Genomic DNA, 25,672 nt, shown 5'->3' with positions numbered 1-25,672 from the left:
TTCAAGGTAAGATGGAGTCTTTAAAATTAATTCCATTTGTCTTCGTTTCTGTTTAGGGGCAAAATTTTCATCTGTTTTGTATCTCCTAAGAATTTTCAAGAAATTTACATCTAAATATTTATAGTCTAAATATATACAATAAAACTTAAAAAGTATTCGTAAAAATATCTCAATTTCTAGTTGGACAGGATATTAATCATTCTTATCTAATAAATTTTAAAGTAATTTTCAAAATAGTTACTGATGGCGAAAGATCTGAAATAATTTACAATAATAATGATCGTCGAAAAATATCAGGCTCCTGAATAGAGCCCTGTGAGGTCAGCAACCCGCTGCGTCAGACTAGCTCAGCACCGCACTGCAGGGTGAGGACGTTCAGTCTGCATATTCTATGCTGTAGATTACATAAGACTAACACCAACTTTTCTGTTAGCTTCCCAGTCAATATTATAAGTTACCAATCAAAAGCTTTAAAATTAGATTTTATAATTAGCTGTTAAAATGCTTTGTACTCTGTTGGTGAGTTTTTTAACATAAATTTGCATGAAATAGTTTTTAATAAAGAAATTTATTTACATTTTGTTACTATTAATACATTAAGTCCATGTATTGTGGGTCCCTATCACCACGGCATGGCGCGTCCTCAGGTTGCGGATAGAGCAGACGGCCTCCAGATATGGAGGGTAGCAGCGAATATATTGAATAAGCAGTCGTGGACAGCCGATAAGGGGTGGTCCTCCAGCTTGGGGGTTGGGCGAAGGGCTAACAACCCATCACCGTAAAAAACAGCTTGTTACGTATCCCTATAATAAGCCTCGGAATAGGACTGATTCTCTGGCACGACCACAGCAAAGGAATAAGGATTTCAGATTTAGCACTTGGAACGTAACTAGTCTTTATAGAACAGGAGGGGTAACATTAGTAGCAAAAGAACTAGCTAGATATAGAATAGACTTCGTAGGAGTACAAGAGGTTAGGTTAGATGGGAATGGCATATCACAAATAGGAGATTACTTGTTGTATTATGGGGAAGGAAACAATAATCACCAATTAGGAACAGGATTCTTTGTTCATAAAAGAATAAAATCAGCAGTAAAAAAGGTCGAATTTATGAGTGACAAGTTATCATATTTAGTACTTAAGGGTAGATGGTGCGACGACATAGTTATAAATGCTCACGCCCCTACAGAAGAGAAAGACGACCATATAAAGAATAGCTTCTATGAGGAATTGGAACATACTTTTGATCAGTTCCCTAGATATCACATGAAAATATTATTGGGGGATTTCAATGCTAAAGTAGGACGGGAGGATATTTTTAGACCAACTATTGGAAAAGAGAGCCTACACGCAATTAGTAGTGACAATGGAGGAGTTAGATTAGTCAACTTTGCCACATCGAAAAATTTAATTGTCAAAAGTACAACATTCCCCCATAAGGATATACATAAATATACTTGGACTTCTCCAGATGGATTGACACACAACCAAATAGATCACATCTTGATAGATAAACGGAGACATACTAGTATAGTAGATATTCGAACTTTCAGGGGTGCAGACTGTAATTCTGACCATTATTTGGTGATTGGAGAATTAAGAGAAAGATTATCAGTAGCCAAGCGAGTAGAGCAACAAGTTAATATTACCAAATTCAATATTTTGAAATTAAAGGACGAGGAAGCTAAGCAAAATTATCAGGTCGAAATTTCGAATAGGTTTGCCACTTTAGAAAGTTCCGACGAAGTTGAGAAAGAATTAGATGTTAATAGCGTGTGGGAAAATATCAGAGATAGTATCAAAATTGCAGCTGAGCAGAGCATAGGTTATTATGAAACTAAGAAAAAGAAACCGTGGTTTGATGAAGATTGTTGCATGGTAGTAGAAAGAAGGAAACAGGCAAAATTGAAATTCTTACAGGATCCAGTTGAGGAGAAGAGAGATAATTATTTCAATGAAAGACGGGAAGCAAGTCGTACACTTAGGAATAAAAAAAGAGGTTACTTGAAGGAAAAACTGAATGAGGTAGAAACAAATAGTAAGAATAAAAACATTCGAGATTTATATAAGAGTATAAAGGAATTTAAGAACGGATATCAGCCAAGGGTAAACGTGATCAAGGATGAGAATGGTGACTTGCTTGCAGACTCTCCATCAATCCTAAACAGATGGAAAAACTATTTTGCGCAACTACTAAATGTACATAGGCCAAATAGAAATGATCGGGACGAAATTGAAATACAAACTGCTGAGCCATTTATACCCGAACCCACGCTTTCAGAAGTCGAAATTGCGATAGAAAATCTGAAAAAGTACAAGTCTCCAGGTATCGATCAAATTCCAGCGGAATTAATACAAGAGGGTGGGAGTGCATTATATAGCGAAATTTATAAACTTGTATTTGCAATTTGGGAAAAGGAAATTGTACCAGAACAATGGAAGGAGTCCATAATTGTACCTATTTTTAAAAAGGGGGACAAAACCAACTGTGGTAACTTTCGAGGAATATCACTTTTGTTGACGTCGTACAAAATTTTGTCCAATATTCTTTTGAGAAGATTAACTCCGTACGTAGATGAAATTATTGGGGATCATCAGTGCGGTTTTCGGCGTAATAGATCGACTATTGATCAGATTTTTTGTATTCGACAGACAATGGAGAAAAAATGGGAGTATAAGGGTACAGTACATCAGTTATTCATAGATTTCAAAAAGGCTTATGACTCGGTTAAGAGGGAAGTATTATATGATATTCTTATTGAATTTGGTATTCCCAAGAAACTAGTTCGATTAATTAAAATGTGTCTCAGTGAAACATACAGCAGAGTCCGTATAGGTCAGTTTCTATCTGATGCTTTTCCAATTCACTGCGGGCTAAAGCAGGGAGATGCACTATCACCTTTACTTTTTAACTTCGCTCTAGAATATGCCATTAGGAAAGTTCAGGATAACAGGCAGGGTTTGGAATTGAACGGGTTACATCAGCTTCTTGTCTATGCGGATGACGTGAATATGTGAGGAGAAAATCCACAAACGATTAGGGAAAACAAGGAAATTTTACTTGAAGCAAGTAGAGCGATCGGTTTGGAAGTAAATCCCGAAAAGACAAAGTATATGATTATGTCTCGTGACCAGAATATTGTACGAAATGGAAATATAAAAATTGGAGATTTATCCTTCGAAGAGGTGGAAAAATTCAAATATCTTGGAGCAACAGTAACAAATATAAATGACACTCGGGAGGAAATTAAACGCAGAATAAATATGGGAAATGCGTGTTATTATTCGGTTGAGAAGCTCTTATCATCCAGTCTGCTGTCCAAAAATCTGAAAGTTAGAATTTATAAAACAGTTATATTACCGGTTCTTGTGTATGGTTGTGAAACTTGGACTCTCACTCTGAGAGAGGAACATAGGTTAAGGGTGTTTGAGAATAAGGTGCTAAGGAAAATATTTGGGGCTAAGCGGGATGAAGTTACAGGAGAATGGAGAAAGTTACACAACACAGAACTGCACGCATTGTATTCTTCACCTGACATAATTAGGAACATTAAATCCAGACGTTTGAGAAGGGCAGGGCATGTAGCACGTATGGGCGAATCCAGAAATGCATATAGAGTGTTAGTTGGGAGACCGGAGGGAAAAAGACCTTTAGGGAGGCCGAGACGTAGATGGGAGGATAATATTAAAATGGATTTGAGGGATGTGGGGTATGATGATAGAGACTGGATTAATCTTGCACAGGATAGGGACCGCTGGCGGGCTTATGTGAGGGCGGCAATGAACCTTCGGGTTCCTTAAAAGCCATTTGTAAGTAAGTAAGTAAGTATTAAAACATGAAGTATGGCGATTGTTCATAGACTCACCGAAAGTTAGCCAAGGCTGTACTTTTGCATAATAGCAATGAATTCCGATCAGTACCTGCGGTGCATGCCCCTGATATGAAAGAAACATGACAATTTTAAATTGGTGCTAGAAAAAATCCATTATACAAAACATTATATTACCGGTTGTTCTTTCTGGTTGTGAAACTCGGGCTCTACTTTGAGAGAGGAACATAGGTTAAGGGTGTTTGAGAATAAGGTGCTTAGAAAAATATTTGGAGCTAAGAGGGATGAAGTTACAGGAGAATGGAGAAAGTTACAGAAAACAGAACTGCACGCATTGTATTCTTCACCTGACATAATTAGGAACATTAAATCCAGACGTTTGAGAAGGGCAGGGCATGTAGCACGTATGGGCGAATCCAGAAATGCATATAGAGTGTTAGTTGGGAGACCGGAGGGAAAAAGACCTTTAGGGAGGCCGAGACGTAGATGGGAGGATAATATTAAAATGGATTTGAGGGAGGTGGGGTATGATGATAGAGACTGGATTAATCTTGCACAGGATAGGGACCGCTGGCGGGCTTATGTGAGGGCGGCAATGAACCTTCGGGTTCCTTAAAAGCCATTTGTAAGTAAGTAAGTATTAAAACATGAAGTGTGGCGATTGTTCATAGACTCACCGAAAGTTAGCCAAGGCTGTACTTTTGCATAATAGCAATGAATTCCGATCAGTACCTACGGTGCATGCCCCTGATATGAAAGAAACATGACAATTTTAAATTGGTGCTAGAAAAAATCCATTATACAAAACATTATATTACCGGTTGTTCTTTCTGGTTGTGAAACTCGGGCTCTACTTTGAGAGAGGAACATAGGTTAAGGGTGTTTGAGAATAAGGTGCTTAGAAAAATATTTGGAGCTAAGAGGGATGAAGTTACAGGAGAATGGAGAAAGTTACAGAAAACAGAACTGCACGCATTGTATTCTTCACCTGACATAATTAGGAACATTAAATCCAGACGTTTGAGATTGGCAGGGCATGTAGCACGTATCGGCGAATCCAGAAATGCATATAGAGTGTTAGTTAGGAGGCCGGAGGGAAAAATACCTTTGGGATGGCCGAGACGCAGATGGGAAGATAATATTAAAATGGATTTGAGGGAGGTGGGATATGATGATAGAGACTGGATTAATCTTGCTCAGGAGAGGAACCAATGGCGGACTTATGTGAGGGCGGCAATGAACCTCCGGGTTCCTTAAAAGCCAGTAAGTAAGTAAGTAAGTATGTTTTTCATAGAATTCCTGTTCTCCCTGTAGTTGTCCATAATGTACAGCAATTTGTCTTCTCCAGTCTGCAGTAGTGCTGGCGGATGACGCAGTGAACTTACGCGAATGAAATTTCATCTCTCCTTTGTTTTTGTTGCAGGTGAGTTCAAGAAAGAAATAATGTAACAACCCATGAGACTCTGCGTTTAGAAAATGCTTAAAGAAAAGTGAGTATATACTGTGTAGATGTATTTTGAATTTTATTTCATGAAGTAGTCTACTAAAGAGAGGTGAGTTATTCTTTCTCTGCATAATGTAGTTAAAATAATAAATTATGAGCCTATTATGTTGAAAATTGTGATTGAACTTGCATGAAGTGATTTATATTTCATGTTTTAAAATGAGCCGTGGGTGTTTCACATAATTATAATATGTAGCCTACAGAATTTGGTTACAACTTTGTCCGCCTACATGACTGAACAGTGCGCCTAGGCATTCAATATGTATGGTCTCCTGCTACATACTACACGACGTCCACATCAGCAAATGTTTATTAGCACTTTGGAAGTTTCTGCATAGGCGATTACTTCCTGTAGGAAAGGACAGAGTTTCATAAATGCAATTGTTATATTATTCTCATTACTAACATGCTGAGATTGTCATGAACTGTTCTGCACTCAGACAATGAAATCAGCCATGTAAATGGAACCAAGCTTCTTCCGAAAACAATTGATATTAGGATCAATATCTACGCCATGCACATTACTGAAAACCGTTCACAAAATCTACTCCGAATACCCGATTTAAGTTCTTGCACCACAGTAATTCTTTACTGCTTTACGTTACGTAAGTCGCATAGAAGCGTTTGGTGAGTAAGACGGCGAAGAGTTTTTAGACGAACTGTCTAATGCAACCATGGGGGAAAATGGCTCCGGAGGGCCACTGCGCTCAAAGCCGCCTTACCTCACTCCACCGACCCTCTCCTCCCCCTGGTGCTTCTCTGGACACGCTTCATTCAGTGGCGGGTATGGCTTCGATCTCGGGACGTCAGTTTCAGGAAGAGTGGCAGAAAGAATTTTTTGTTACTTACAAAAAGAAGAGAGTCTGTTGCTTAATATGTAGGTTTAAAATTGCGCATATAAAACGCTTCAATATTAAACGCCACTTTGATCGGAAGCATAAAGCGGACTTCGGTGGTCTTACAAGTATTTATTTACAATTTTAAAAGATATTTTCGTAATATTTGTGAAAAGATACAAAACAAGATATGTTTATGGTATTTTCAGAGTTTAGATACTTATTATTTTATTAAGTATATGGAACTGAACTTATTTAAAACTTTGAGTGCATATTAGGCCTACTTGATGCGTTCTCTTTCCAGGAAAGATTTTCAGAAGTGACTGCAATGGACATGGAGATGTGTCTGTTCAATAATTCATTTGTATTTGATGTTATCCAAGCATTAGAGCCACTATAGAGATGCAAAGAAGCACTCCACTAAAGTGTTTAGGAAAAAATGGATTAGATCTCTTTAAATACCTACCAGAGGAGAAATTCCCTAATCTGCGCACATTGCAATACGTATGGTATCTATGTTTGGCTCAACTTACTGTTGTGAGCTGTTTTTCTTTTCAAAATGAATATGACCAAAAGTATCTCCAGGTCTAGGATCACAGACATGCATTTAGTTTCAGTATTACGGTTGAGGTGTTCTATTTTAGAGCCAAATATATTCTTTTTAGTTAATAACAAATTTCGAGGGCAATGAACAACAAAAAAATGAAAACCAGCAGTATAGGCCTACAGTAGCATTTCGTTTCATTCATATCTCATATATTTTTTAAATATGTTTTAAAGTTAAATGACAGTGGAGCTTAGTTTTACTTTATTTAGCATTTATAAAAAGAAACAATTGATTTTGTTGATAATTATATTGTGTTTAAATCTTTCAATTTAAATGACAATGGAGCTTAGTTACTTTATTGGTTTTAAAAAGAAACAATTTATTATGTTGAGCATTGTATCTTTTAATATATTGTGTAGTTAAATGACAATGGAGCTTTGCTTTTTTCTTTATTGTTTTTAAAAAAGAAATACTTTATTATGTCGATCACAAGGCAGTTCAAGAATTTTTCGTGCACATGATAAAGGAATGGTTATACAATTGAAAAATATATAATTTGCCTAATGACAGTAGGTGGCCGTCATAATTATTGTATGATACGTGTACTTCCTATAAACAAAATGCTGTAAAGATTTTAAAACGAGAAATAAGAGCGGAGAAATTACTGGTGCGCAAGTGTGTCGAATCCACCACTGCACTTGACTTAGCAAAACAACTGCCTTACCCCTCACCTGTCAATCAAACGAATGTGGGGTGGGTAGGAACGTTCCCTCCCTACTTTGCTTATAGTCCCCATAGCTGGTCTAATGTCATCCAGCTTATCTTCTGTGAGCACTGTACTGTATGTCGCTTTTTTCTTTTCTTATCTTGAACACTTCCCATTTGACGAAATTTATTAACCATATTATGAATCTTAGTAAGACCTGGAACTCGGACATCTGGAAATTTCTCTTGATAATCTGCTGAGAGCAGACCCGTTGAGGAGTAGAATAATAATGAGGCCTGTTATTTTTCATTTGTACTTTCTTTTCCCAGCAGACCATACACAACACGTGCGTCTCCTATCCACTGTCGTAAGAGGCTGCTACCTCATCGCTCCGTGTATCGCTTTAGGCAGGAGTTTCCTCCACGCGAAATATGGCCACGGCCAAGCTGAGTTTCTCCTTGCTCACGTTTCACAGTTAATCCGCTCACCCAGTAGTTTTCCTATACAAAGGTGACGTGATTAATATCAAACGGAACCCTAAGAACCTACACAATTATTTAATTCGAATATTCTGGCCGTAAACATCCAGGATTACAGCAATACCGTCTTAATAACCAGAGCTGTAGCGATGACCGTACGTACGAAATGTGTACCGCTAGATTGAGAATTAACCAGTGTGTAGAATGCGCTTTTGTTGTTGCTGTGACAACACAGAACTGTAAACCAGATTATTTCACCTGCCTGCTGCCAATACAGGCTCCAGGCTACGGCATGCAGTTAAGGAGACATTGGAGTGACTCTGAGTCAGGAATTCTGGATCTATTTCCTCTCTCAGTAGAGGGTCAAAATGAATTCTACATAATGTTTATCTTGTAATTGCAGGCAAATGGGAACATAGGGTACGAACGAACCTACCAGCTACCAGAACTGGTTAAGTAATAGAATACCTTTACACAAAATGTACTATGTCGTATTACAAAATACTCATAAGAGACTATATAAACAGATTCTGTGCGACAACGGGATTCACAGCGCAAAATATTTATATATGTATTTCAGTGTACATATATATGGGTATATATTTTGACTTGTTTACATGCGTATTTATTTATTTATTTATTTATTTATTTATTTATTTATTTATTCACCCATTCATTCATTATTTAATGCAGGGGCTCTAGAATTCATCATTGATGCGATGGTAAATTTTTAGCAACTTCAAATTAAAAATTTTGCACTGTAAAAATAGTATTTAGCATTTCATATTACTTATAGTGTTGGAATTTGAAATTTTTTAGCGTTTAGGGATGAACCGTTTTTAAGGAAAATTATGTGATACGTATTCAATGCCGTCAATGTGTTAATCGGCACATTTTGTAGATTATAGAGTTGAAATTCTTGAAAATAATAAGGAAGTAAAGGGACATATAAAATAGATTGAAATTGTGAACATGAGAAAACAAAACAAAACATAACTATTGTGCGAATGTATCCCGACCCTCCTTTTGGCTGAATCACAGTCTATTCGAAGCAGAAGTGGGAATCCTTCCTTTACACTGAAAGAAATGTTAGAAACTAAAGTGAAAGTTAAATAGTAAAGATACAAAAAATTGTTTGAAAAAATGTACAAAATTATCTTGAAACTGATGTTACTGAGTTATAGGATTTTATCAAACAATTATTAACATAATGCCTGTATTACAGTACAGTAACTGCGTTGTGAATTTTATCAAGGGAGATGAAAATATATATTTACTTACTTACTGGCTTTTAAGGAACCCGGAGGTTCATTGCCGCCCTCACATAAGCCCGCCATTGGTCCCTATCCTGAGCAAGATTAATCCAATCTCTATCATCATATCTCACCTCCCTCAAATCCAATTTAATATTATCTTCCCATCTACGTCTCGGCCTCCCTAAAGGTCTTTTTCCCTCCGGCCTCCCAACTAACACTGTATATGCATTTCTGGATTCGCCCATACGTGCTACATGCCCTGCCCATCTCAAACGTCTGGATTTAATGTTCCTAATTATGTTAGGTGAAGAATACAATGCGTGCAATGAAAATATATAGGTTGTTTTATTTTAAAATGTTTTCCATTTTTAGTTTAATTACCAATTCTTTGAATTAAACTAAATTCTGTAACCTTAGTAAGACAGCATAGAATGTTGAAAATTTTTTATTTACAAAAATATAAAAGTTGTAAATTTTCGTATTTTATTGCAACGATATTATTACTATTCATGGCGGTATTATAAATTTTAACACGGCCGAAATGATATAGCCTTTTATTTTGATTTTTGGAGAAATTGAACACAAATGTGAACTTGAGCTGGGCAGAAGAGGAAGAATAGGTTAGTTTTTATTTATCATTGGGATCCACAAAATTACATTGAATTTGCTGCTTCGAACAAACTTGGTCTACGAATTCATTCGGTATTAGCACACATTTTCTTTTCCACGAACTCACATCCCACCTCATTATAACATCATGTGTCTTCCTCCGACGAGTTTAGCGCTGGACCTGAGGTATTGTTGCCATCGATGCGGGGGGTTGCAGGTAGATTCTTTTGTTGCTACAGCCAAGCCGAGCCGAGCGGAGTGGGAAGTATTAATCGTCCAAAAATATGCAGTCTTCTGTCTTCTCCCTGATGTTAGCTATGTTAATATTATATGAATTACTCGTTAAATATTTCACCGTTACAAGTCATTTTTAAGGAAACATGCTGTGGAAAATTTTTGGTTTTATTCTATTGGAATTTTAGAATATTTGTGATTGATATCGTGAAAAACAGATTCCTATAATGTCATGCGAAAATCATTTGTTGGCGATATCTTAAAATACAAAATCAAGTAGTTATACTTCTCAGATGAGTTCAACAGTACAGTATATTTGAATTGATTACTTTACAAATTTAATTCAATTCTACTAATCACTAAATTGTATAGTATGATTCTTCTTTTCATTTATATTATTGTAGTTGTATTATGATTTTTCTTTTTATTTATTTTATTGTATTTGTATTTCTGGTGATATGGTGGCCTTAACTTCACCAAAATAAATAAATAAATAAATAGATAAATAAATAAATAAATAAATAAATAATAAATAAGTAAATAAATAACATTTTCTACATTACTTTCCTTCTCTGAACACGTAAGTACGAATGGTTATATCTCTATCTCGCCGAAAATACGTTGGAATACTAATAGACATACTGCTCTCGTAAATTGGCCAATGTTTTCAGTATGATTGTACTTCCTTCCAGACTGCCGCTGTCACTGTCCCCTCCCACTCCAGTACCGCGCTAGACTAGTCGGAACCGCATTCCTCTCAGCACTAAACTCCTCAGAGGATGACAGTACATTACCTGGCATACAGGGATGTATACTGTTCCTTTACATACTATCGGTCGTACTTGTTCAAGACAGCACTGTGCATCTGCTAGTTATACAGGGACATCATTTTATTTTTACTTCAATTTTTATTGTACCAGAGTTTTTGAATGTACTTCACTCCCACCCGTTCTAGTAATGAAGTTCCAACTTCGTCCATACAGAATCAAAGCCCGCATGTAAACACTACTGAGTTAGCGAGTATAGTACGTTCAGAAATATGTTCGCGTTTTCCAGTGACGAAAGAGCTTTCAATATTGAATCATATTTTCGCACAGGTACTGTCCGTTTGCCTACGTCACATCGCGGTCCCCCCCCCCCCAGCTTCTGCTCGTCCCTCTGTAAGAGCTGGGCTGTCTTAGCTCTTTTCTGAAAACATTAATTTCTGTTAGGAATTGGACGTTTACGTAATGTTATACAACTGTTTAAAATAACTTAAATAAAAGGGCCTCGTTAAGTAATTAACTGTCACGTGATTTCCCCCCTTTCTACGATCCTGCGGCATAACCACTTGGACGGACAATAGATAGCATGTCTGAGTAATTTTATCTGTGCAGGTAGGGCAGAAGTGAAGATTGAATTTACAGTACGTAAGGTACTCTTTTATAGAGTAGGTACAGAATTATTTCACATGAGTTACTAGTACGAAGGACGAAACTAGTAATTGGAAATAGATGCAATAGTCTATAATATGCACAAAAGAACTGAAGCCTGTATCGAAATGAACGGCCACCATTTTCAAAAATGTATTTAAATAGCCATATTATGATTATTTTTCAATTTAACTTCATTCTCTATATTGTACACTAATGTGCTGTAGACAGTATAATATACACTGCATAATGAATACGTTCGCATGGATAACTATGTTCGTGAGTAAAAACACTTATTCTTAATACAGTACTGTATTTTGGTTAAACAAAAACCTAACGAAAATTATCGATCTCAAAATCGCGATATTTCCTTGTTTACGTAAATAGATGAACTACTTTTCTATCGTCCTATACCTAGTAAAGTGATTTGTTTGTGTTTTACTCCAGTATCATCGAACTAAAGTCGTGGAAGGGGTAGCAAACGGTGTTTCCGGTTCTCTAAAGGTGTAGCCAGGTTAATATTAAAAATGTTAGTAAAAATAAAATGATGTCTCTGTATATGATACCGTTATTTGAACCTAGCTCTATGACAGACATTTCGGCGTGAGCAGTTTCACAAGTGTGAGGAATCATAAGCTGTGTGTAATGAGGTGCTGACTGGGAGGAGCTACGTGTGCAGTTGGGCCGTATCGGATGCGTACAACAATCCAATTGCCTTCGCATTACGCATTCAGTCTCTTATTACTAGTGTACCAATAGCTAAATTTACACATCAAAAATAATTCCCGGCTAACAACGCATCAGAAAAAGTTAATCTGCCTCAGTATAGAGTTGCATTGGTGTGTTATGAATTTTCCATGTTTATATTGTCAATGGAGTGTGACAGACAGCTATGTGTGAGCGCTTCGTGCCAGTTTGAATTAGAGCAAATTTGCATTGAGAGGGATATAGAGTGTTATCCTAGCCAACTCGCCCATGCCTCCGCGCTACAAGTGGCAGCCTGGCCTCCGGCTATGAATAATACAGCAGCTTCTCAACTAAAGTTCAAATTAACGGATGGTACGTTTTCACAATCAACATTTGCCCGTCTGTGTGGGTGTGTAATATTTTCTTCTCTTTCGACTTTTTGTGTATAACTCTCGATGTTTGTGTTGTGTGTTTCCTTACATTCCGAGCGGTTGGGTTAAAATTGAAGGGTAGATGGCCAAAAGGGGAGAAATATAACGGAAACTACCCTTTCGACATAGTAATCTGTAAATGTCAACTGTGTGTGGAGGGCTGAAAAAGACAATGTCCAGCCCGAAGAAAAAAGTTAGTTGTCATTAGATAGGAATTCATTCATTATTCTTTTGCTATGTAAGGTGAGAGTTTCTCGACAAAGATCCTCAGTTTTTTTCATTGTAACATTTCTATATTTTTTTTATTCCACTTCTGCTCCATTTTCGTCTTAGATTCCTTTTTCCGTCTCTGAGTTTAATTCCCTTGCAATACATTACATACTGTATTCATGCAGAAATTCAGTAGATTCAGAGAATGGTAATTGCCATGTTAAAAACTTTGCAACAAATAAAACTATTTCTTCCACTTACTTTTACTAGATATGACAGTAAAACCTACCCACAGATTGTTTGTAAGGACAAGATTTTTTTACGATAACTTTGGATTTGACATCTGTGCCAATTTCCACAATTTCAATTTATTGGATTCCGAGGTCACTGTTTTGTATGATAAGAATGTCACTTTGTAGATAATTTACTATCCTTCAAGGGACATTATCATAATAAGATTCAATTTTTTGAACATCAATGTAAAATAATTGTGAGTCAAATGAGGGACCAAAATGGCTCTGAAGCCTCTCTTTGTGTTCTTGTGTCGAATCTGTGAATAAAACGGCTCTGAAGTCTTGTTTGTGTCTAGTGTAGCTAGAAGCTCTCTTTGTGTTCTTGTGTCAAATCTGGAAAGAAAACGGCTGTGAAGCCGTGTTTGTGTCTAGTGTAGCTAGAAGCTCTCTTTGTGTTCTTGTGTCAAATGTGGGAAGAAAACGGCTCTGAAGCCGTGTTTGTGTCTAGTGTAGCTAGAAGCTCTCTTTGTGTTCTTGTGTCAAATCTGGGAAGAAAACGGCTGTGAAGCCGTGTTTGTGTCTAGTGTAGCTAGAAGCTTTCTTTGTGTTCTTGTGTCAAATCTGTGAATAAAACGGCTCTGAAGTCTTGTTTGTGTCTAGTGTAGCTAGAAGCTCTCTTTGTGTTCTTGTGTCAAATGTGGGAAGAAAACGGCTGTGAAGCCGTGTTTGTGTCTAGTGTAGCTAGAAGCTCTCTTTGTGTTCTTGTGTCAAATGTGGGAAGAAAACGGCTCTGAAGCCGTGTTTGTGTCTAGTGTAGCTAGAAGCTCTCTTTGTGTTCTTGTGTCAAATGTGGGAAGAAAACGGCTCTGAAGCCGTGTTTGTGTCTAGTGTAGCTAGAAGCTCTCTTTGTGTTCTTGTGTCAAATGTGGGAAGAAAACGGCTCTGAAGCCGTGTTTGTGTCTAGTGTAGCTAGAAGCTCTCTTTGTGTTCTTGTGTCAAATCTGGGAAGAAAACGGCTCTGAAGCCGTGATTGTGTCTAGTGTAGCTAGAAGCTTTCTTTGTGTTCTTGTGTCAAATCTGGGAAGAAAACGGCTCTGAAGTCGTGTTTGTGTCTAGTGCAGCTAGAAGCCTCTCTTTGTGCTTTTTTCAGTTGAAGTATCAAATGTTTAATTTCACAGTGTTCAACTTCGGAATTTTACGCTAAAATTAAGAAGTAATAACGTTGACTTGGAATAGAATTGCATCAACTGCAGCTACGTAGTAATGTTACACGGTCAGTTGTCTGGAGTACTCATATCGTACGAATGACTTCGACCACTGGGTAATCTTTGGCTAACTTCCAATCGAACGTAGTTTCGTAGACCATTTCAATTTTTATCGAGACTTTGTACATATTGGTCTAATAGCGGTTAACTTTAGTGACTCATATCAACTAGCTAATTCATCCCTCGTATTTTAGCTCCAGCCGCCTGAACCTAAGGACGACATCTTATTTGTTATTCTCTCTCCATTTTCTTAATACATCTTAAGAATTTTTTACGAGAAAACGTTACCAAATGAAAGAATATAATAGTGCTACCTGTATCTATTTTTTAAAACACTTAATTCATGCATACACTTACATGGCTGAAATTGTGAATTTGAGGGAACATTTTCAGAGCTGAATGTCTATGTAAATTTTTCATTATCCATTCAGTGGATGGAATAAGAAATTAGAGTAAATGTGCATATTGACTTCACGAGGACCACCTACCCAGGCAACAGAGAGATTTTGGCAGCAATTCATTTGCAGAATTCGACCACGAGACCACTGTTTTTCACTGCTTATACGAATCTTTGACTGAATTTAACCTTTTATGTGAATCTGGAGACTCGTTTTTCTGTCAGTGCTTTTATTATATTGATCGCAGGCGCCATTTTAGTAACTCCTCCATGCTCCGTGACTTTTTAAAATATACAGTAGAAGTTTTGTAAACACATACATGACAACACCTGAGGGAGAACAGCGAATGGATGTGTTCTATAAATATGTATTGTTCCGCTTTCATTTTTGTATTTAACTGAGGTCACAGAAGTACAGTAGGCTACATGGAAGCAACATTCTCTCTTGTGATTCTTCATCCTTGTCAAAAGTATCATATGTTAGAGAAGAAGCAGAAATGAAAGGTTCACAAAGTGGATTGAATCTACATAGTAAAGGATAACGAATTTGATTACTAACTATACAATTTATTAAAAACCATAATTTTTATGTATAAATTATTTTATCTAGTTGTACTCTTCACTAATGACCTTATTAGAGAGACCAAACATGTATCGTTTTATGAAAGAATGGGTTACGTAGCCGATCACTATTATTGTTTTGTGGAATTGGATTAATTTAGTTTCTATTATTCTTTGTCGTTGCTACATACTACATAGTAATAAATGTTGAGTTGAGGTCCACACCTGTGGAGTAACGGTTAGCGCGTCTGGCCGCGAAATCAGGTAGCCTGGGTTCGATTCCTGGTCGGAGCAAGTTACCTGGTTCAGGTTCTTTCCGAGGTTTTTCCTCAACCCAATATGAGGAAATGCTGAGTAACTGTCGGTGTTGGACCCCGGACTCATTTCACCGGCATTATTACCTTCATCTCATTTAGACGCTAAATAACCTAAGGTGTTGATGAAGCGTCGTAAAATAACCTACTAAAAAATAAATGTTGAGTCGCCACTTCATTTATTTCAAATAATGTTCCTTTTCATAATGCTCAGTTTCGCCATTGCTTCATTTTAGTCTGTGAAGTGCTTATTCCTATCCCTTTGCTTACTCTCTGTATTATTCCGCTCCATTTTGTCTCGTTTCTGCGCGCAGTTGTCAATACACATTCATTCTGCACAATATGCTGCTTGTTTGCAAAGAATGGGTCGAACGGAGAAAAATTCTCTCGGGAATCGGGATTCGAACCATTACAATATTTGTTATTAATCAGAATATGATTTGATTAATAGGGATAAATTTCTATGCCCCGGTTTTCAGCTCTACGTGCTCACGCTGTATCCACTGAGCCACAGGGAATTTTTCTCCTTCTGCCCATTCTTCACCATGTGGTAATGCAGAATTCCTGTACCTCGGTACATCAAAGTACTATTCATTACTTTCGTTATAGATCATTTTGTCCCTAATTTGGATCTTTCATTTGTCTCTCGTGTCGTAAACTTTTATAATACACAAAACATAAAGAAAAAAATCCGCTGGTCTGTTTTTGTCCTTCAGTTTCACCATTTTAGTTCTAGTAGTGCTACATTTTTTCACATTTAATTTTTCTGGCGGTAGATAACCTGGAACAAGTTTGACTTTTTTCCTTTTCCATCTTGTGGACAGGCCATTTTCTTTTGCCGTTAATTCCAAATTATTACTGATAGACTGTTTATTTAATTGAAGGTAACACAACAAGTCAAATTTATCTTGTAACATAGCCCCAAATCGAGGGAAATAGCATATCTAACGTTAGTGCGACCGTTAATGGAATACGGAACTACATGTTGGGATCCCTATAGAATATATCAGATAAATTCCTTACAAAGAATCCAGTATAGGGCAGCTAAATTTGTTAAAGGTAAAAGAGAAGATGGAAACGACACGATAAAAGAACTTAAATGGGAAACTTTGGAAAACAGACGTAGGAAAACTAGAATAACATCATTGTATAGAGCACATCTAGGTCAGAAAACATGGGTAGACATAACGGCTCGGTTAGAAAAGCCAACGTACTATGGTAGGAACGATCATGATTTTAAAATCAAATGTAGGAAACAGAAAACGGATGTAGGTAAATTCTCATTTTTAAATAGAACTATAAATGATTGGAATGCCCTACCTGCAGCGGTCTTTGAGGGCTGTTCAAGAATAATTTAAAAAGTTGTGTATAAAGTGCAAATTAAAATTAAGGTGACATTCAACATTTAATTTTTTAAGGTGACATGTATTTATTTAGCCTGACGAGTTACTTCCTTGGTTTGAATTATAAATTATTTAAAAATAGCGTGTAAGAGGGCCTTAGACTAGAAATGTTTAGCTTAAATGTAGTTCTGTTTATAAGTACAGTATGCATAAGGGTGTAATTATTTGAACTGTTGTATCAGTGAAGCGAGGTGAGTCAGTGAAGTTATGGTTTTACAGTGCAGTGAATCGTTCCGATCAGTGATAATTTATAGCGTCAATGAAATGTGTTCTATAGTGTCAGTGAAATGTGTGCTAAAGTGTCAGTGAAATGCGTCATAGTGCCACTACAGTGAGTGAGATGAGAATAAAGTGAAAGACTATTGAAACTTATGTAGGGCCTATACATAATAATGTAGGTTGTAATGTAAAATTAGGTATATTATTTATGTTTTATTATTATTGTGTGAAATTATATTGTATATTGTTATTGTATTGTGTATAAAATTGTAGGCCTATTGTGTATTGTATAATTGTATTGTGTATTGTAAATTTATTGTGTATTGCTTATCATTTCTTTATTGTGTATTGTTTATATTGTGTATACCACTGCCACCGGGTGCATGCCCACTTGCAGTGTAAATAAATACATACATACATACATACATTGAGTCTTGCAAGTGGGCAATCTACTTTCTATTACCTATAGACACCCTGTAGGAGTCGTAATTGTGTAGAGATTTCGGCTATTAATGTATAATTCCTTCCTCCTTTAAGCCGTAGCTTCGTCGATCCGAACATTCTTGTTTCCTTCGCAATGAATTCTTATTTTTACACGTAATATCAGTTTTATTTCTTTGTATGCCTTCTTTCTTCCTAATATAATTACTTAGTTTTTTTAATCTTTGACTGTTGGAAAGTATCGTATTTTTGTTGGGTAATTTTCTTCCCAGTTTGTAATCATATTTTAATTGGTAGCTTTAATAACTGTCATAGTTTGGCTTTCCTCGCTTCTCACTTTCATTTGTTCGTAACTCCATCTTGAAAGCAAATATCATCAATTCGGCGCCCTGGTGTAGCAGGAATGTTCAATCATATCAGCTGGAATTCTAAAGCTATCCAGTAGCATTTAAAATTTGATTTAAATATTACAAACGTTAGTATTCGCTAATTACGATACAGTGGCTATATTGTCCTTGATATGCGCCGGTGCTCAACGGAATGAAACCAGAGATGACCGATAACTCTGTTACAATGCCTGTAAAACATTCATACCAGATTTTATCGCGGTGTGCCAATCATCGGAATTTTTATTCTTTTTTATGAGGATTCAGTAAAATTCAATAAGCGAAATTTGTGAACCAGTCTCCACTTTTACAACTCATGACTTTACCCCAGTCTATCGTGTGTCATACATTAATATTTCAAAATAGGTGGATTGCAAACAAAAAAAAAAAATGGTTACTCCATCCGCCTGTAGAAAACTGAATTATCCATTGTTAGATAGATGGGGCTCCTGTCACAGTAATCTGGTGACGTCGTATTGAATCTTTTTTGTCTTTCTCTGAAAAGGAAAAATCGTATGAGCAATAGCAGAACTACTGATAGGAAGGTCTACGCAGATCGGAAGTTTTAGTTTCTAGTAGCATTAATGTTCTTTCACGGCACGATGACGTCGATAGCTCATTGACATCGTACATTGACTGCACTAGCAGTGTGCTCGTACGAGATAAAATAGACTCTTGACTTCCTCCTACATTATTTGTTAAGGAGCAGGACCTATCAGGATTGTCTTTGATTACAGTCCTAAGACAGGCTATTTTAACTACTTGGGGCGCAATTTATCTTACAGATGATTAAAGATATAAGGTACCACTGGTAGTTGAAAATGAATGGTACAATTAGGAAAACAATGACAAAAAACGATGGAAGGGAACTGCAAAACTAAAATCCAAGGCAAGGAATGTTGGATAATAAGGCAAAGAGCTGCAGTGCTTCAGAATGAAATTATTATGCTGGGATATTTATCACTCTATCATATTACAAGTGAATATTTAAAATTGCGTGTATCAGTAATAAATTTATAATTAATAGAAAGTTGAATGGAGTGGAACATCGAAAAATAATACCTTTTGACCAATTAAAAAACGCTTGGGAATATCCAATATTGTGAAGAAATAGAAAACAACTTGGAAAACGGTGGAATTTAGAGTGAAAAGAGGCATTTGGCCCAAATCCGTGAAGCCGGTGGTGGGGACGTGGCGACGACATTGTATTTCTTCCCACCCTGCAGCTGTTAGGCACACTGCAGTTCAGTCAGACGTTCTAAAAGTGTGCTAAATGTTTAATTTTCGTTATTGGTAATAGCGAACAAACTACAAAGAACGTGACGTGGTGGAGCCACACTTATGCCACGATTTTGAAGGATAGGTTGAAGCTCTTACTGTCTTCATCGTGAATAATTTAATATCTCAGATTTTCTCTGTTGACCATTTTTGCTGATGTTCATTAATCCATTCCATTTACTGATAAGGAAGGTCTTTTATAATTTCATTGTTCCTGCGTTCTGTTATTGTTTTTATTTCATTTTTGCTAGCTAGGCTTACAGCGCGGAAACCATCTCTGGCAAATTGTGGCCTACTGTTCCTCAGACAGGCGCATTCTGAACCCGCAGCAGCTCACTGCGCTAAGGTTCGCTGTGTATTCGGGTTGCAACCCCACTCGTGTGCCAGCAACCTCCTCTGCTTGCAATGAAATGGTAATGATATGGAGATCTTGACTGATTGATTTGGGTGTCTGGTTTGGGGAAACGGGAGAACTCCGAGAAAAACCTCAACTGCGCCCTCGTCCGCCACTATGTAGGATCTAGCCTGACCAGAACTCGAACCTGTTCTCACCATTCAGCCATTGCAGGAGGGACTCACGTTATAAGCCCAATAGTTTTCGATTGTCACCTAATCTTCTCTTGCAGTTTTACAGACGAAATTATGCAACTGCCTTTCATGTACGACTAGGATTAGCTTCGCTGTGGCGCAATACGGCGGACAGTTTCTTCTGCGAAGCAGCGTCGGCAATAGCCTGAATCCGACACATGGAGCGTTATAGCCGTTAAATGTAACTCGGTATGAAACGCACTTTTGCATCTACCTGTATATTCTGCGAAGTAATGTTCATATGGCTGAAAAGTGTTTATTTCATTTTATGGCGAGATTATTTATAAACTACGACAGTGTTTAATTAGGGTAAACATTGGTAATTTCGTGGCAGTGGTTATTTCGTGATACTCTTTCTTTGCCCTTTTGGGAAATAACCAATGGTGTTACGGGATTCAAATTTCCGCCAAGGGATTGCATATGTTGTCAGGTTTCCAGAAACATACAGCTACGCTATGTATGACTGTTGTAGCTGCTTCAGTGAGCTTTTATGTTTGGAGAGAGCAAGTTAGCGTCGACTTCTCAGGCGTACAAATTTTGTGGATGTTTGTAATTACATTAGAGGCTTATTACTAAAGGTAAGCACATGATATTTGGTACAAAGATTTATTATATCTTAATGAAATTTTAGGAAATGTTTTTGGAATTTTAGATATAGCTGTAGTCGCCATACAGGCTTAGCTTTAATGATATAAATCTTAGCTGTTTGAGGCGAAATTTTGTTGAGCATCAAGCGTTACATTTTATAGTATTTTAAAAATTGTATTACGATACGAATTTTAGAAATCTGAAGATAAGATGTGATAACAAACAAGAAAAAAGGGACGCAATGGGTTCAGGGTAGCTTCTGTTTGATTTGTTATCATGCTAAGTGCCAATGATAAGTGCTAGATGACTTACTTGCAAGAATTGTGACAGAAGATAAAACATGGCTCCACCATTTTGGACCGGAGACAGAGGCAGACAATGGAGTGGTATCATGCAAATTCACCAAAGAAATAGAAATTCAAAAGTGCACCTTCGGGAGGAAAAGTTATGGCTACTGTGTTTTTCGATTCAGAAGAACTCTTGCTTGTGGATATCATGCCACACGGAACCACCATTAATTCTGACGCGTATGTGGCAACTCTCAAGAAACTTCAAGCTCGACTGAGTCGTGTTCAACGACATCGGGAGAAGCAGGATGTTCTGCTATTGCACGACAACGCACAGCCATATGTCAGTCACAAGACCACAGACCAGATCAGAAAATTCGGATAGACAGCACTGAAACAACCGCCTTACAGTCCTGAACTAGCACCGTGCGATTACCATCTCTTTGGTAAACTGAAGGATCCCTTCGCGGAACGAGGTTAGAAGGTGACTCCCTTGTGCACGCTGCTAAAGAGTGGCTTAGAAGTGTTGGTCCCGACTTTTACCGTGCTGGTCTACAGGCCCTCGTTCCTAGGTTACGCAAGGCAGTTGAAAGGGACGGGGATTATGTGGAAAAGTCACATTTTGTTCCTAACGGATGTATCTACATTCTGTGAAAATAGTAAAGCTGTAGGATAAAAATATAATTTTTAAACAAATGTTATGCATTACTTTTGGAATTACCCTAGTAATATAGGATAGGCCTATAGTAAAGTCCGTAATAAAATTGTTCATCCTTTCAGGAGAAATAAGATCCCTTTTCAATTTGTTGATATATATTTCTATGTTTTCTTGCTATGAATATTACACGGAATTACTATGTTTGAAGTCTTGTAACAATAAATGAGAATTTCATTGGCTTTAATGAATTTTTCCACAATTCTCCTATCTCTCACGAAATTATCAATGTAATATCACGAAATTACCAAGGTTATCACGAAATAACCAACCTTTTAGCTCAAGTTGTAAAAGTGGTTTTTGGCACTTGTTCAAGAACGTGTCCAATCTTTTATGTGTCCAGATATGTACAACAAATTATCGTCTTTTAGATGAAAAAATCGGAATAAGGATATATTTACACATTTGCATTTTAAATTAATTTTGATGAAATTATCACGAAATTACCAGTGTTTACCCTATAGAGTGAAATTGTGTAAGTTTCCGATTAGGTTGCGAAAAGTAGCCATTAGAAAATCAGTCTTTGAAATAACTAAAATAATACTGACATAGATTTGTTTGAATTTTTATTTGTAGCTAAGTATTACAAAAGTGGAAGTTGTACTGGATTTTTATTCACACACATAGCCGTAAAAAAAAAAAAATAAAAAAAACTGATTTTTGCAAAAGGTTACGGACGGTATTGTTAACTCTCCTCAGAATTTAATTTCATAGCTTGTAATACTTTAGGGATGCAGAGGTTACTTTTACGATGAATGTAATTTCATTGAAGAGTGACTACGAATAAAATTGCAGGCGTATAACATATACCATGTTGTATGTTGTAGTAATAGAATATCTGCATAGTCTGATTTTTCTATGTTCACGACTCTTGAGATGTGTTTACTTTACATCTTCCAAAATTGCACCATAATGCGGATTGTTTAACTGACGGCTAGAATCGCGTCCTACACGGCTGCTGGCCCCTGTATTGAGACGTCATTGGTAAATATCCGGCATCACATGACGGCGGATTTACCGTGTGTGTTCGTTCGAGAATGAAGCCAGATGTGGACGTAGGTCAGCATGAGAGCAGATGATGGTTTGAGGTCCTCACGAGGAATTTGCTGCTACTCGTTCTAGGCCGGTACAAGCTCTGGTCCAATAGCAGCATGACGTCATGTGAGACAAACGTGATGTGCACGCTACGAACACATTTGAGGGTATAATTTTGCTTTAAATGCAGGAAGATCGGAAGAAACGTACTAACGACACTGACGAACACTGCTTGCGCTCTAAAAACAGACTGGAAGAGGCAAATCAGAGGAAGCGAGGAGCACGGATCATGCTCTGTTGGAGCTAGCTTGCCCCTGTATATGTGCAACCCGTATAGCGGCAACGTCATTTTCTATTCATTAACTTTTCTTGTTAGACTAATGCATTAAAAAAACACCCTGCAAACATTATAACCCGTGTCGACCATGGTACAAATATTTCCGGTATTCAGAAGCACTAACTCCCCCGTTTTGCCGGGGTGGGTGCCTGCCGTGCACTTCCGTTGGGGGTTCGACTCTCTCTCGCTCTCTCTCTGTCGCATATAGGGTCACGGCTTACTTTTTCATACCGGCCCTCATCATTGTCTGTTTTATTCGCAGCGCACAAAAGCCTCTCATATGATATGTGTAACGTTCGAAACTGCTGGGGAATACACGGGGTGCTAATTTATTCATGCGGCCCGCTCGTACTCTAAATTAGTCTGCATTATGCACTAATCCGGTTAATACTCGAATCCCCTTCCCGCGGTACAGGCGGACGCACGCAGTTTCGGCTGCGTTGTAATTCTCTCGTATTTCGCAAACGCACACCTCTACAAACTTTTTAAAATGTTATTTGTTTCATTCTTTTGTTCTTGTGGAATATGTCGTCATTGCAAATGGGTTGGCGATCGCGCTTGTTCGTGCACCCATCAAGATTTTCCAGGCGATATTAATTATTGCAGCAGCCGCTCCGATGCACTGAAAGATGTGACGAATTGCACTTCTCATCGAATGAAATGCACCGCTGTACTTAATACTGGCCAGTTATGACGAGTCCACGGGTCCAAATTTTGTAAGGTCATTCATACTTAAGGAAGGCACAGTGTTGCTTTTCAATGTCGTCCAGGACCTGAATGTCTGACTGAAGCGCGACGTCAAAGAACCGCCGACAAGGAGCACGGACGGCGTGGTGCAGAGCACGGACTGCCTGCAACATTGAAATCTGGGGTTAAGTTAGGCTCGCCCTCAATTTCATGTTGAAGTTTGCCGATAAGCTATTAATGTTTGACTATAATTATATGTGTACAAAACCGCCTTTGCTTATCATAAAATAAATAAATTTTCATTAACGTTTTCGATACTTGTGTATCATCTTCAGATGTGAAATGTTAGATTAATATGATGAAAACCTTGCCTATTAGATGGAACTTAATGTGGTAATTTTCGGGTCATATTAGTGTGATTGCTTGGACTTAACTTAGGTTGATCTGTGATATACATGCTATGTTAGGTTAAATCACTGCGAGTCATATGATATGATCTAAAATATAAAATAAAACTGTTTAAGAATTGTAACCACTATTAGCGTAGTTATTGAAATGTGAACACTTTGTATAAACACTTTAAAAGTTTAAATCACTTTGAACATGTGTTGGCTGTATTTGCCGATTTAAATCACTGCAAGTCATGTGATATGATCTAAAATATATAAAAAATTAAAACTGTTTAAGAATTGTAACCACTATTAGCATAGTCATTGAAATGTGAACACTTTGTAAAATCACTTTGAAAAATTATAATCACGTTGAACACATGTTGGCTGTATTTGCCGATTTAAAGTTCGTCAGGGCAGTTTCTGTTGATCTTGATGTTTGACGTTGAACTAAAGCGCAGTGTCGTTTTGTCACTAACATGTTTATATTTTGTTAAAATGCGTGTTGTTAAGACGTTTCATCCAATTGTAGTTGATGAAATTGATGTAAATCATATATATATTACTGATACAATATGGAGGTTACAATTCTTAAACAGTTTTATTTTATATTTTAGATCATATCATATGACTCGCAGTGATTTAACCTAACATAGCATGTATATCACAGATCAACCTAAGTTAAGTCCTAGCAATCACACTAATATGACCCGAAAATTACCACATTAAGTTCCATCTAATAAGCAAGGTTTTCATCATATTAATCTAACATTTCACATCTGAAGTACAAGTATCGAAAACGTTAATGAAAATTTATTTATTTTATGATAAGCAAAGGCGGTTTTGTACACATATAATTATAGGCTCGCCCTGTTCATCAAGCATAACGAGCCCGATACTAACGAATGCCTCTTCTTGGACTACCTTAAGTTCATTGCTTACATTTTGTGTCATCGTCCGAAGTCTTCTGAAATGTCTATTGTGCTCCTTTAAGTTTTATGTTGATTTTTTGGTTTTAAGTAACTGTTGGTTTAATTTCACAGAGATAGTCTACTGATGATTATACAGGATGTTCAATAATTATAGATACAAACTGCAAGGTAACTAGAGGACCATGAAACAAAGCAAAAAGTTCAATAAACATAAGTTCTGAAACAAGTCTTTTCCGAAATCTATGGGGTTTCATTATGTCTCGTTGGTATAGGTGCTCTGGAGTAACGTAACATCTGATAGTCCACACCTGTGGAGTAACGGTCAGCGAGTCTGGCCGCGAAACCATGTGGCCCGGGTTCGAATCCCAGTCGGGGCAAGTTGCCTGGTTGAGGTTTTTTCCGGGGTTTTCCCTCAACCCAATACGAGGAAATGCTGGGTAGTTTTCTGTGCTGGACCCCGGACTCATTTCACCGGCATTGCCACTTTCATTTGATTCAGACGCTAAATAACCTGAGATGTTGATACAGCGTCTTAAATAACCCAATAAAAAAAATCCAATATGCACTGTAGGAAGAGTGTGCTCAATATGACCACCGTCCATGATAAAGCAGGCTTCAGCACGTTCCAATATCCCCGGCGTGCCTCTAATTCGTCGACAACCATTGACGATGCGTTTCCGGAGTTCCTTAGCATTGTCAACAAGGCTGGAACATACAAAACATTTCAAATATCCCCTAACAAAAAATACAGGGGATTCAAGTCGGAAGACCTGGGAGGCCATAACTTTGGTAAGCCACGGCCGATACACCTCTTGTGGAAGCTGTGCGTAAGAACTCTCCACGATCAAATAAAAGTGAACCTGAGTCCGTACTACA

The 25,672-nt window shown here is 37.4% G+C and overlaps 1 protein-coding gene across 6 annotated transcripts in view; it reads left to right on the top strand.

Annotated features, from left to right (window-relative positions):
• LOC138692977 (discoidin domain-containing receptor 2-like) overlaps window positions 1–25,672 on the top strand; it is a 1,165,919-nt gene that overhangs the window by 202,938 nt on the left and 937,309 nt on the right. For 3 of the 6 annotated variants that reach the window (XM_069816409.1, XM_069816408.1, XM_069816412.1), the window contains one exon: window positions 5,254–5,320. The exons of the other annotated variants lie outside the window; for them this stretch is intronic. The gene's annotated coding sequence lies outside the window, so the exon portion shown is untranslated. The remainder of the gene's footprint in view (window positions 1–5,253; window positions 5,321–25,672) is intronic. 6 annotated transcript variants of the gene reach the window in all.

The sequence above is a fragment of the Periplaneta americana genome, chromosome 17 (assembly GCF_040183065.1).
Source record: "Periplaneta americana isolate PAMFEO1 chromosome 17, P.americana_PAMFEO1_priV1, whole genome shotgun sequence".
Classification (NCBI taxonomy): Eukaryota; Metazoa; Arthropoda; class Insecta; order Blattodea; family Blattidae; genus Periplaneta; species Periplaneta americana.
Note: the sequence above shows the minus strand (reverse complement) of the source record. Positions and strands in the feature narration are given on the sequence as shown.